The sequence below is a fragment of the Nicotiana attenuata genome, unplaced genomic scaffold (genome assembly GCF_001879085.1).
Source record: "Nicotiana attenuata strain UT unplaced genomic scaffold, NIATTr2, whole genome shotgun sequence".
Taxonomy (NCBI): domain Eukaryota; kingdom Viridiplantae; phylum Streptophyta; class Magnoliopsida; order Solanales; family Solanaceae; genus Nicotiana; species Nicotiana attenuata.
The window spans coordinates 50,938-64,541 of NW_017675475.1; positions in this window are offsets into that span (position 1 = coordinate 50,938).

Consider the following 13,604-nt stretch of genomic DNA (forward strand, 5'->3'; position numbering starts at 1 on the left):
CAATGGCTCAGAACTGGTATAAAGCTGAAAACATCAAACAAGGACCAAAAAATTGCTTTCTAGCTACAGATATTTTGCTGATGCTCAATAGCTTTTCGCAAGTGCAGGGGTCCAAGCCCTTAAAACAGAGAATAAAAAGTTCAAACTCATCGATTGTCATCAACAAGATGTAATTTACATGACACATCATAGGATCTGAGGCAGATACATCTGGTTACCAGTCCGGTGCGCGCCCTTGAGCTTGTGGCAGGGACTTCCACGGTGAGCTGCTTCCTTCCTATGCCGCTCAGCTGCCAGATGGAGTCTTCCTTTACTTGTGATGTTTTTCTTTATCTCAGACAGTAGGATAGAGATATTCTTTTGTATATTCTACTAGATGCCCATACTTGTGACACCAGGTCTTGGCACACACACATTGGTAGACTTACGTTTTGGGTTGTATAATTATGTTACTTACATTATCTATCACTTTTGGTTTTGAATCCAAATTGGAGTATTTACTTCCCTTAATTTCTGATAAAATTAACATAAGAAGTTAGAAATGTTCCGTGTTGGCTTGCCTGGCATCGGCGTCGGGCGCCATCATGACCTGTTATGGAATTGGGTTGTGACATAGCAATTATTCAACTGCCTCTTGCAATGACTTCAAATGGATATGGAAACTGCCTGTGCAACCAAAGATTAGAAGCTTCTTATGGTTGGTTCTCCATAATAGACTACCGACTCTACAATGTCTAAATTACATAGGCATTCCAATAAGTTCCATCTGCTCAAAATGCCAAGCTAGCCAAGAATCGATAAGTCATATTCTTCTCCACTGCTCTTGTGCAAAACATTACTGGTATGTCATTCATTTACAAAAAATAATCAAAAATATACCCCCAAATTCTGCCCCTATCCATTGGTTTAAGAAGCTCATTAACTACAAAGGAATTACTTTTCCGCATAAAGTTAACTCAAAGACTTTTTTAGCTACAAGTCTTTGGCACCTTTGGACTACTCGTAATAAATACATATTTGAGCATAAAGATCAAAAGCCTAATCCCTTTAATGTTTTAAATCTAGCAATAGAACATGACTACTTCGTAGGCTCAACATATATGCTTTCTAATAGAGTTCCAGTACATCAAAGATGGATTCCTCCAGCAATAAATTTTTACAAACTAAATACGGATGGGGCAACTTCTTTAGCGACAGACAAAGATGGAATTGGGGGATTATTAGAAATCACAAGGGCGAGTAGATGGTGGGATTCGCTGGCCCAATTCCTCATATGAACTGTCTATCTGCTGAATTACAAGCACTCATCAAAGGCTTAAGTCTAGTAGCACAACTAAGACTGCTACCACTTCAAGTGGAAATAGATGCAAAAGAGGTAATTACACTTCTGGATAACCAAAATTAGAGGTATTCTAACTTAATTTTGGATTGCAGGTACCTCCTGGGGACACTCCATGATGCAGTAGTCACCTATGCGTACATAGAGCAGAATTGTGTAGCAGATAATCTTGCAAAACTAGGAAGTAGGATGCCACCAAATGCTGCATTGTGCATTTTTGCTGAACCACCTTTTTGTGTGACGAAACAACTGTTAGAAGACCAGCGAGGATTTACGTTCCAGTGCATGGTTCCACCTACAACAGTACAGCAGCTGGATGATCAAGACAGCAATAGATTTTTTGTTACTAATCATGTACCTAAGGAGACTGCTATTATTTACTTTGAGAGCTTTAGTAGTAAAAATGCAGTCCATACTACTTTGGAGGATCGTCAGTGTGACATTACTAGAGGCGATACCTCACATAGTTACGCCTGTACGGATAGTATATCTAATAGTATAGCTAACACTAGCACTTGTAATATGATGCATGAGCATCAAAACCCTGTACGCATATTTTAATATATATTACTTATCTTTCCTACCAAAAAAAAAAAGTTTCAGCAAATATGCATGTGATAAAGCAGAGACGGACTGAAAACTAAATTAGAGTACAAGGCCCAATGGACTTGGTGAGACAATTAACGCCTGTTCCATATCTAGCAAGAAGGAAGAAGGGAGATATGTTATGAACGCAAATCACAATGTGTAATCCAAAGAATAAACCAACCAACAAAATACACATTGAAATACTTGTAAAAACTTGTTATAGAGTTGAGACTACTTCCAAATTGGGCTTTGTTGGTGATGGAATTCACTTTTTACTCTTTTTAGTCAATACAATAGGGACTTTTACCTACCTATACTATATTAAAAATTTATTCACCACCTTTATTTAGGTTCTTTATTAATTATTTTATATATTTATATTTACAAATTATATACAAAACCATTAAAAAGAAAAAGAAATTCAAGATCCCTTAATTTTAGCCTGTCAGTTACACGACACCCATCCCCCATTTCCAATAACTCCCCCTACATTTAAGATTCTGTCTTTTTTTTTCCTCTCTTTCTTAATAATCACCCGAAATCTCTCCCCTTTTTTTTTATAACCTCCCCCCCCCCCCCCCAAAAAAAAATCAATTCTTTTCCTTTTCCAAAGGTTTTCAAACCCAATTTCTCTCTTTCTTACTAATGAACCAAAATCTCTATTTCTTATCAATACAATGCAGACAAAATTTTGAATATGCTCCACAATCAAGTTGTGGGTTAGTTTTGAATCTTGTTTCCTTTCTTTCTAAAATCTTTATTATATGTGACATGTATATTGTCACGACCTAGGTCGTGATGGCTTCCAACACAGTGGTTAGGCAAGCCAATCCTATCAACTAGCGAGTTTTCAATTATTGAATTAAACGTTCCCAACATTTCCCTTAACTTATATTTAAAACAGTTGACAATTAGCATAATAGTAGCTACGCATGAACTCTCATCACCACATACATACGTAGCCCCCACAGACAATCACATACACTTATTTAATTCACTTAGGGGTTTATTTCCCTCTTATGAGGTTAGAAAGGAGACTCAGCTTGCTCCAAAGCTTACTTCCAATTTCAAGAACGCGCTCAAACCCTCAATTGGGAGCCGAACGATCCAAAACTAATCAAACGGGGTAAGAACTAGTCAATACAAGCTCAAGAGTTCATATTCTAACTATTAAAAATAAATTCCCAACCCTAAGCACAAGTTTCCTAAAATCCATCCCCGGGCCCAGGTGCCCGGATTCCGGAAATTCTCGAGGGAAGTTGTTACCCATAGCCTAAGGATTAAGAATATATGATTTTTGCTTCATTACATAACTTCGTGGTAAAATCTTGTTTTTATCAAAACCCTAGGTTTTACTCTAACCCCATGATTTTTACAAATCTTTAGGTGTTAATCTACCCAAAAACCAAGTATTAAACTCACATTAAGTAGGAGTAACTCACCTCACAATTGCTAGGTTTAAATCCCCTCTTGGAAGCTCCCAAATCGCCCAAAAAATGAGTGGAATGTGTCGAAAATGACACACTCCCATATTAAATGAAGGTACTGCCTTCAGCGATTTCCGCACCTGCGGTTAGGGGACCGCATATGTGGTCTCGCTTCTGCGAGGAAGTGTCCGCATCTGCGGACTTTGCTTGGGCTGGCTTGGGGACACATCTGCGGTCTGGGGCTGCTTCTGCGGTCCCGCTCCTGCGAAAAAGGAGCAGCTTCTGCCGCTTCTGGGCTCCCCCTTGGGCCGCATCTGCGATGGGTGGACCACTTCTGCGGTCTCGCACCTACGGCTGTTCAACCACATATGCGGTTATGACAGCAAACTGGAGCTTCAGCTCTTTCCCAAGTTTTCTGACTCAACTCGAGCCTCGTCCGATTGACACTCGGGGCCCCGCCCGAACATATCGAAAAGTTTGAAATCATAAAACGTACTCGCTTGAACCCTCAGAACGCCCGAAACAATGCTAAATTTACGAATCACCCCCTAAAACCAATTGGATCAAACTTATAAACTTTAAGTTCTTCAATTCACATCCAATGCGACGAAACACACTTATACTACTCGGATTGACACCAAATTTTATGTGCAAGTCTTAAATGAGTATACGTAACGTCTCAGAATTCCGTTCGGACCTCGATAATACAAAAACCCACTCCAAACCAAATAATTAAGAACTTAGAAATCCTTAAGGAATCAACTTTCACTATTAGGCGCCAAAACGCTCTCGGGTCATCCAAAATACGAGCCGGGCATACGCCAAAGTCCGAAATCAACATACGACCCTGTTGGAACCCTTAAATCCGGATTCCGAGGTCGCTTGCTCAAAATTTTGACCGAAGTCAAACTTGGCCTTTTAAGCCCACCTTAAGGAACCAAGTACTCCGATTTTAACTCAAACTCTTCCAAATCCCGAACCAACCATCACCACAAGTCATAAATCAGTAAAAGCAAGTACGGGAAGTCTTATTTAGGGGAACGAGGTTCTAGAAAACAAAACGGTCAGTTGGGTCATTACATTCTCCACCTTTTGAACAAACATTCGTCCTCAAATGAGTTTAGATTCTTACCTAAAGTGCTGAATAAGTGCGGATATCTGCTCCGGATGTCCTCCTCAGACTCCCAGGTCGCCTCCTTGACTGGTTGGCCCCTCCACTGGACCTTTACTGCAGAAATCTTCTTGGATCTCAATTGGTGATCCTGTCTATGAATATTGGCAACCGGTTCTTCCTCGTAGCCCAAGCTCTCATCTAGCTGAAGAGTATAGAAGTCTAACACATGAGACAAGTCAGCGTGATACCTCCGAAGCATAGATACGTGAAAAACTGGATGGACTCCCGATAAACTGGGAGGTAAATCAAGCTCATAGGCAACCTCCCCAACTCTCCTCAACACCTCAAAAGGGCCTATAAACCTGGGGCTCAACTTTCCCTTCTTCCCGAATCTCATAATACCCTTCATCGGCGAGACTTTCAAGAGAACTTCTCGCCGACAATGAATGATACATCCCGCGCCTTCTGATCCACTTAACTCTTCTTTCTGGACTGAGCTGTGCGAAGTCTCTCCTGAATCAACTTTACCTTCTCCAAGGCGTCTCTCACCAGATCCGTACCATAAAACTTAGCCTCACCAGGCTCAAACCACCCGATAGGAGAACGATATCGCCGACCGTATAAAGCCTCAAATGGAGCCGTCTCGATGCTGGACTGATAGATGTTGTTGTAAACAAACTCGGGTAAAGGCAAGAACTGATCTCACTGCTCTCCAAAGTCAATCACACAGGCTCTAAGCATGTCCTACAGAATCTGAACTGTCCACTCCGACTTCCTGTCGGTCTGCGGGTGAAATGCTGTATTGAGCTCTACCTAGGTCCCCAACTCACTCTGTATGGCTCTCCAGAATGGGAAGTGAACTGAGGGCCTCTATCAGATATGATGGAAACCGGCACGCCGTGCAACCGAGCTATCTCCCGAATGTAGATCTGAGCCAACCTCTCTGAAGCATAAGTAGTCACTATCGGAATGAAGTGTGCCGACTAGTTCAACCTGCAATAATGACCCAACTGCATCAAACTTCCGCAATGTCCGCGGCAACCCAACAATGAAGTCCATAGTAATGCGTTCCCACTTCCACTCCGGTATAGGCATCTGCTGAAGTAGGCCACCTGGCCTCTGGCACTCATACTTAACCTGCAGACAATTCAAGCACCTAGCCAAGTACTCAACTATGTCTTTCTTCATTTGCCACCACCAATAATGTTGTCTTAGGTCACAATATATCTTCCTAGCACCTGGATGAATAGAATACCGCGAACTGTGTGCCTCCTCTAGAATCCTCTCCCTCAAAACATCAACGTTAGGAATGCATAGGCGACCCTGGAGTCGTAGAGCACCATTCTCTCCAATAGAAACCTCCTTGGCACCACCCTGCAGCATCGTCTCTCTAAGAACTGCCAGATACGGATCATCGAACTGCCGAGCCTTGATCTGCCCCAATAATGAAGACTGAGCAACAACACACGCAAGGACTCGGCTGGGCTCTGAAATATCCAACCTCACGGTCTATTAGTCAAGGACTGAATGTCCAAAGCTAGTGGCCTCTCCTCTGGTGGAATGAATGCCAAACTACCGATACTCTCTGCTTTCCTGCTTAAAGGATCTGCGACCACATTTGCCTTGCTCGGATGATACAGAATGGTGATGTCGTAATCCTTCAGCAACTCAAGCCATCTACGCTGCCTCAAAATTGAGATCCCTCTGCTTGAACAAATGCTGTAAGCTGCGATGATCAGTATAAACCTCACAGGACATCCCATACAGATAATGCCTCCATATCTTAAGAGCATGAACAATCGCGACCAACTCTAGATCGTGCACAGGTTAATTTTTCTCATGAATCTTTAGCTGACGTGAAGCATATGCAATAACTCGCCCCTCCTGCATCAATACAGATCCCAAGCCGATGCATGAAGCGTCGCAATTCACCATATACATCCCCAAACCGGAAGGCAGCACAAGAACTGGTGCTGTAGTCAAAGCTATCTTGAGCATCTGGAAGCTCGTCTCACAATCGTCGGACCTGCGGAAAGGAGCACCTTTCTGGGTCAATCAAGTCAAAGGTGTTGCAATGGATGAAAAGCCATGCACGAATCGGCGATAATAACTTGCCAACCCCAGGAAACTCCGGAACTCGGTCACTGAAGTAGGGCGTGGCCAACTCTAAACCGCCTAAATCTTCTTGGGATCCACCTTAATACCCTCTCCTGACACAACATGCCCAAGAATGCCACTGACTCAAGCCAAAACTCACACTTGGAGAACTTAGCATATAGATTCTACTCTTGCAAGGTCTGAAGCACTACTCTCAAATGTTGCTCGTGCTCCCCCAGGCTACGCGAGTATATCAAGATGTCATCAATGAAGAGAATAACAAAGGAACCAATATAAGGCCTGAACACCCTGTTCATCAAGTCCATAAATGCCGCTGGGGCATTAGTCAAGCCGAAGGACATCACCAGGAACTCTTAGTGGCCATATCTAGTACGGAAGGTAGTCTTCGGGACATCTGAGTTCCGAATCCTCAGCTGATGACACCCTGATCTCCAGTCGATCTTAGAAAACACTTCTGGCAACCTGCAATTGGTCGAACAAATCATCAATGCGCGGCAACGAGTACTTGTTCTTGATAGTAACCTTGTTCAACTGGCGGTAGTCAATGCACATCCGCATGGTCCCATCATTCTTCTTCACAAATAACACTGGTGCACCCCAAGGTGACACACTTGGTCTAACAAACCCTTTTGCTAACAACTCCTCAAGCTACTCCTTCAACTCCTTCAAGTCTTTCGGAGCCATACGGTACGGTGGGATACATATAGGCTGGGTAACTGGAGCCAAATCAATGCAGAAGTCAATATCACGATCTGGTGGCATGCCAGGAAGGTCAAAAGGAAGCACATCGGCAAACTCCCGGACTACTAGAATTGAATCGATCGTTGGAGACTTTACGATGGTGTCCCGAACATAAGCTAGATAAGCCAAACAACCCTTCTCGGCCATATGTCGAGCCTTCAGAAATGAGATAACCCGACTAGAGGCACTAACTGAGGAACCCATTGATACGCTCAAGTTACACTTTAAATAAATAGTGTAAGGCGGTCGATGTCAAATATAATAACCCAACAAGGTTGGGGTCGAATCCCACAGGGAATATGGTGTGAAAAGTATACTTGAGTAGTGTGTAACTTGATTTAAGTCGTAATTCTATTCAGTTAACGTAACAAGAGAATGATATAGTTGAGAATTAACGAAATGCCTAATTGTGATGAGAATGTAAATAATTTGATTAAAGAAACCAAGGTTGTGTCCCCGTCAATGGAATGTAATGCTATCGGTGTTTATATGATATATTTCTGATGGAAGGTCCTTTAGATATGCAAATGATTTCTAAATGACTACCCAATATTTTCCAATAGTTGGGCAGTATTTTCTCTTTATGATTTTTCCAATTATAAAAGAGTTGCAATTAAGAGCAATCAATTTATGTGAAATAAAATCCACTTATTCCTAAGCGATTCTATTAAACAAGGTTTAAAGCCTTGAGTCTTTGATATTTACTTCTACTAAACCCTAACTCACTTTTCCAAGTAAAGAAAGAGTTTAATGGCACTTGTTAATGTTTGCAACCACCAACAATAAATGAAGAATGAGAAATAAATATATATATCAACCAACCATTATATATATATTCAATGTTAAACACTCATTAACATAACACCCATTTAGGGTCCACAACCTTAGTGTTTAAAGCTGGCTACTCATCCTAAAATACAAAAAGATGAGAATATTAAATGCCATAAAGCTTACAAAGTGCAAGATTCTTCACTCCTAAAGCTTCCAAAAGAGAGGAATATTCAAAGATTGGAATGTAGCTTAAAAACCAGACAAGCTGCCCCCACTAAACCCCAATAAATCTATTTATAGTGGGCTAAAACTTGGGATGTTTTTCGGACAAAACTGCCCCTCCAGGTCAATTATGCGACCGCATTTCTGTCGCATAACAGACATGCGGTTCACATTCTCGTCACAGCCATCGCATCTTCGAAACCCTAGTTCCCAGGTAGTCGTCGCATTTTGGTTATGCGGTCCGCATTGTTGATTTGCGATCACATTTTTCACCGCATTTCAGACATCAGCAACTTCTACAGAGGGTTTGCGATCCATTTTGCTGCCCGCAAACCTGTTATGCGATCGCATAATGGACCGCATTTCTTGCGCTTGAATTTGGCCAAACAGACTGTTGAACTTTGCGGTCTCTCTGAGCATTATGTGGTCCGCATGTTGGATTTGCGATCTTATTTTGCCTTTTTCATGTCCTTTTGCGGCTTTTTGATTTCATTTCCATGTTCTTGGGTCTGTAAGCCTAATATACTACAAAACATTAAAATTACATAAGTATAACAGATAATTGCATTTAAAATGAGCTAAAATCTAAGCAATTGGTATTAAATGTGCCGAAATTCTCCGGCACATCAACACCCCCAACTTAACTCTTGCTTGTCCTCAAGCAACTAAAACGACACTATCCTATTCTAGACTTCAGCTAAACAAAATGAAACACTAGTGACCGTGGACGGTGTTAGTTATCAGTACTACAAGCATGCACTTTCGTCTATTTACCCTTCCCGAACAATCATTGTTATTTACAAAGAAACTAATCAACTTGTGAACCTTGAGCCTCGACCAATTTGACAAAATGTTACTCTCAGCTGAGTGCACTTGCATTGAACTTCCAGAACTCAACTTCTGTCCAACCTCACAATTCATGTGCCCTCACTAGAAAGAAAGTCCCAAACTCACAATATTTACAACGACAACAAAAGGGACGGATTCACAAAGACACTCACTCTCAGAAAGAGTTTCAAGTGTTACAACATGCCATACCATAGGCTTGCCCTTATTTTAATTCATCGCTTTATTCTAAGAACGTTCAGTTGGAGATCCCATAAGGACTTTTTAAGCTTGTAATGTAGGTTTCGGGAAGGGTCGGATAACTATTCCGGTACAAGTGACTACAGCCTCCTTGAACACTACTCACATTTTTCTTTCTTGTTGCTCTTTGCTTCTTTTCAAACCACATAGCCCTCATTAGCCCCTAATTTCCAACATTGAACCACCTTAAATACCTCTCTAGTTTTCTTCAAGGCTCCATATTTATATATATATATATATACATACATCTCTTTTTCTTTTCTTTTTTCTTCTTTTCTCTTGTATTATACTTTTTTTCTTTTTCTTTTGGTGCTTGAATAGTTTCATATGAGCACTTTCAGGTATATGTTCCTACACTCAATGTACAACTTTACCAATATCCACTTTGACACCACACCCCCAACTTAGGCTTTTTGCCTCATTCTCAATGTTCAAGGAGGGACGGGTTCAAAAGAGGGAATCATTTTACAAAAGGGGAAAGGTTTGTAATGAGGTGGCAAAAGAAAAGGTTAAAGGCTCAAACGGGGTAACTAGTGATAATATCTATACAATGGGTAGCTTGAAAGGCTAACTGGTTTCCAATATCACAAAGACTTCCTAAGGTCATATCTCCAACCAAATGTAATTATTATTAGCATCAAAAGACCAACCGGGCAAGTTCTAGACGATAGAAATAAACACAAGAATTATATATACAAAGGCTCACACACATGGCACACGAACTGTTTGACTCAACATAGTTTTAGCCCGCGAGTCAACACTTGGAAACTCGAAGCTTTCATCATATTTACATGTATAGATCTAGGTAAACATAGGGTCAAAGAGCGAGCCTCAAGTTCACACAGTTGAAGTTTTTTTTTTATATTAATGGAAGGGTATAGGCTATTTACAGGCATACATGCTTGAAACTAGACAATTACACCAAACCGGTCAAAATGTTTCATCCTGCTTCCATGGTTCTACTATTACACCCTTGGAAAAGAACCCGACGAAGAAAAACCAAGGGGAATTCATTCCTAATTACTAAAGATGAACATGCATCCATTTATCTACTTGTTTTTTTTTGGTATACAAAGATAACATATGTACAAAGACAACACAAGTATATGCAAAAGTTACTGAAAAATTTGCTTATATAACACAAAAACATGTACACAGTTCAAGGATTTCAAAAAGTTTGTACAAGGCTATCCCACCCCCAACTGAAAAGCATGCATTGTCCCCCAATGCATAAGAATGTAAGACAGAGTTTAGGGGCTCCCTGAGGCGCACTAAACGCTATGGGAGTCAGAAGCTGGCTGAATGATGGTGGGGTCACCCTCTGATGCTGGAGCTGGGACAGATGAGATCTCAACCTGAGGAGTGACCTCAAGTGATGGAGGAGGGATCTCCAACTGCCTCGACACTGGAGCTGGAGCCTGTAAGCTGCTAGCCTCGCCTGCTGATAGCTGAGTGGTCGATGGATTGGCTTGGACGACCATGCCTACTAGCGAATGTTCTATCACTGTTTGAACACCTGCTTCTTTCTCCTTTGCAACTGTATGGGCAGCAACCTGCTTGCCTTTCTCCTGAGGGCGCTCATCCTCCTCGGACCATGACTTTTCATCAGTCTCCCCCTCGTGCGTCTCCTCACCTTCGGACTCTGCAGAGTGTCCGGAATCTTCCCATGGAGGGATGTCAATGTGTGCAGGGGAAGCTGCAGTCTGGGAAGCCCCAAGAGTCTGAGGTGTAGGAGCTATCATCAAAGTGGAAAAATCAAGATCTAATCCAGCCACGGACATGCCCGCTCCCTTATATCCTTCCTATGGCAGGAAGGAAGATAGATCGAACTCCAGATTTTGCATTTCGTGGAGCTCAGTCACAGTGTGGCAACATCATCACGGAGCTTTGGCAAGCCTCCAACCCCACCCCGCTCTATCTTTTCAATCCGCACCTCAAGCTGCTTGAGGCGATCCCCATAAGATGTTTGTTGTTGTTGTAGGGCCGTCACTGAGGACTGGATAGGGGTCAATGCCTGCCTGATGAGTGTGGGGAGGTCCTTCAGAATCCGGTCGACCTTAGAATTTGCATGTTGAGCTAAGAGACCGAGCCTCGAAATGGCTGGCAGTGCGGCAGAAGGTTGTGCAATGGTGTCTTGAGAGGTGGGCTGTGGAGTGGAAGTGGAAGCCACTGTGGCCTGAGGAGAAACAAGAGTCTGGAGTCTGAGATATCTGTATCAGCAGGAATCTGGATCTGAACCAATGGGGGAGCCTGTGGCACCGCATCACTAATACGCGTGATATCAATATCCTTCAGCGCTTTCCCCGTCTTGTCAGCGTGTGGCATTGAAAGGACTTCCACAGCCTTACAGAGGGTTGTGATCAAGCACGGGAATGGAAGTGACGTGGCTGTCTTGTTGGCCCGGACCCTAACTCTCGGGAGATAATGTCACCCACATCAATTTTGATTCCGGTCATAATGCATGCAATGAGAAGAGCTTTCTCAATGCTTATATCAGTCTCATTTCGAGACGGTATCAAGCGAGAGGTGACTAAGCTGAGCCAGAATCTACCCTCCCATGGGAGATCTTCCTTGAATATTTTATGCAGAGGGTCAATCCAAGCGGGGGTCCCCTTGGATATCACTGAGGCTATCCAACCACGCTCACTATCTCTGTTGGCCCATTTGGTATCGTACTCCGATGTGCCCGATTCCCAATTTGAAAGTATAAATCATTTATAGTGGCATTGTCACAAAGAACATGCTTCCCCCGAACCAAGACAGTGTCACAGAATACTTTGTTGTGCTTGTGATGAGGTGTCCTGGAGGCTCCATAGGATGCGTAAAATACATGCACCCATGTTTCATTGAAATCATCAGGCAGCTCAATGAAGCACTCCTAGTTTCTAGCATTGATGTTCTCTAGTATGTGAGGGTATTGCTCCTGTAGCCCAATCAGACTCAGTTGTTTCTCTTCAAGGATTTTCCATTTCGTGAGCCCTTCTCTATACAGACTCCTAGAGCTTTCGACCTCAAACCTGAGTTGGAAGTCCTCTTTTTCTTCTTGCCTTAGCTTGTAGGTTGACTGATGGCAATGTCTCCTCCTCATCAGACTGGGAGAGATGTGCAGCAGCAGGTCGGGATGATTCCAGTCGTGAACGCTTGACTTGTTGTTCTTGACGACCAGTGGAGGCCCTTTTCTTGGAAGATATATGTGTCTTGGGAGCCATATCTGCAAAGAAACAAAGTGTGAGCAACATAGCAGACATCAGAAGAAAAAGTTACAAAGAAAGTCAAGTATGCGACAGGTTATGCGGTCGCATAACCACTATGCGGACTGCAAACCTGTCGCAAAACTTCTGTCTGCTGAAAGGAGACAGTTATGCGATGGGTTATGCAATCACATATCCATTATGCGGCTCGCATAACCATCACAGAAACTATTTGCTTCGAAAGATCATCACACTATGCAATCGCAAAATCCACCACAAAGATGGATTTGCGATCGCAAATCGGCCGCAAACAACATGTTACAAAAAGCCAGAAACTGTTAAAGTATGCAGTGGCTTTGCGGTCCGCATATCACTTATGCGATCGCAAAGCCTCCACATTTTGTAATCTTCTTCAAGTCACCTAGGGTTTCTTATGCGGCAATGATGCGGAGCGCAAATCGACTATGTGGTCCGCAAAAGTCTTCGTCCTCAAGGTTTTAACTCCACCTTCTACACTTGTGACCCTAATTTCACTACCCAGCACCCCAGACCTAACTAATCATCCAAGAAACCCCCCCCCCCCCCCCCCCCCCAATATGAGCAAATACACAAATAACGAAAGGGAAGAAAGAACAAACACTTAAGTGAACTAATAAAATAGGAAAGCACACAACAAAATTAAAACAAAAAATTAACAGGGATGAAATCAGGAAGGGAAAACATACCAGGAGTGGATGATTGAGAAACACTTAGAAGATGAATCCAGCAATTTGGATCGGGGTTTACTCTTTCAATTTCAACTAGCCGTTTTCCTTTCTCCGTTTTTTTTTGTTTCTTTTTTTTTAAGAGGGAAGTGAGTGTGTTTGAGTGCTGGTGCGTTTTGATGTGCGAAGGGGTAGGGATACTTACCTGTGCAACTGCGGCGGATAAGTCACCCCATAACACCTTATGCGACCGCATAAGTGTTATGCGGTGGTTTCAAGTCAAGTTGCTCATCTACAAAATGT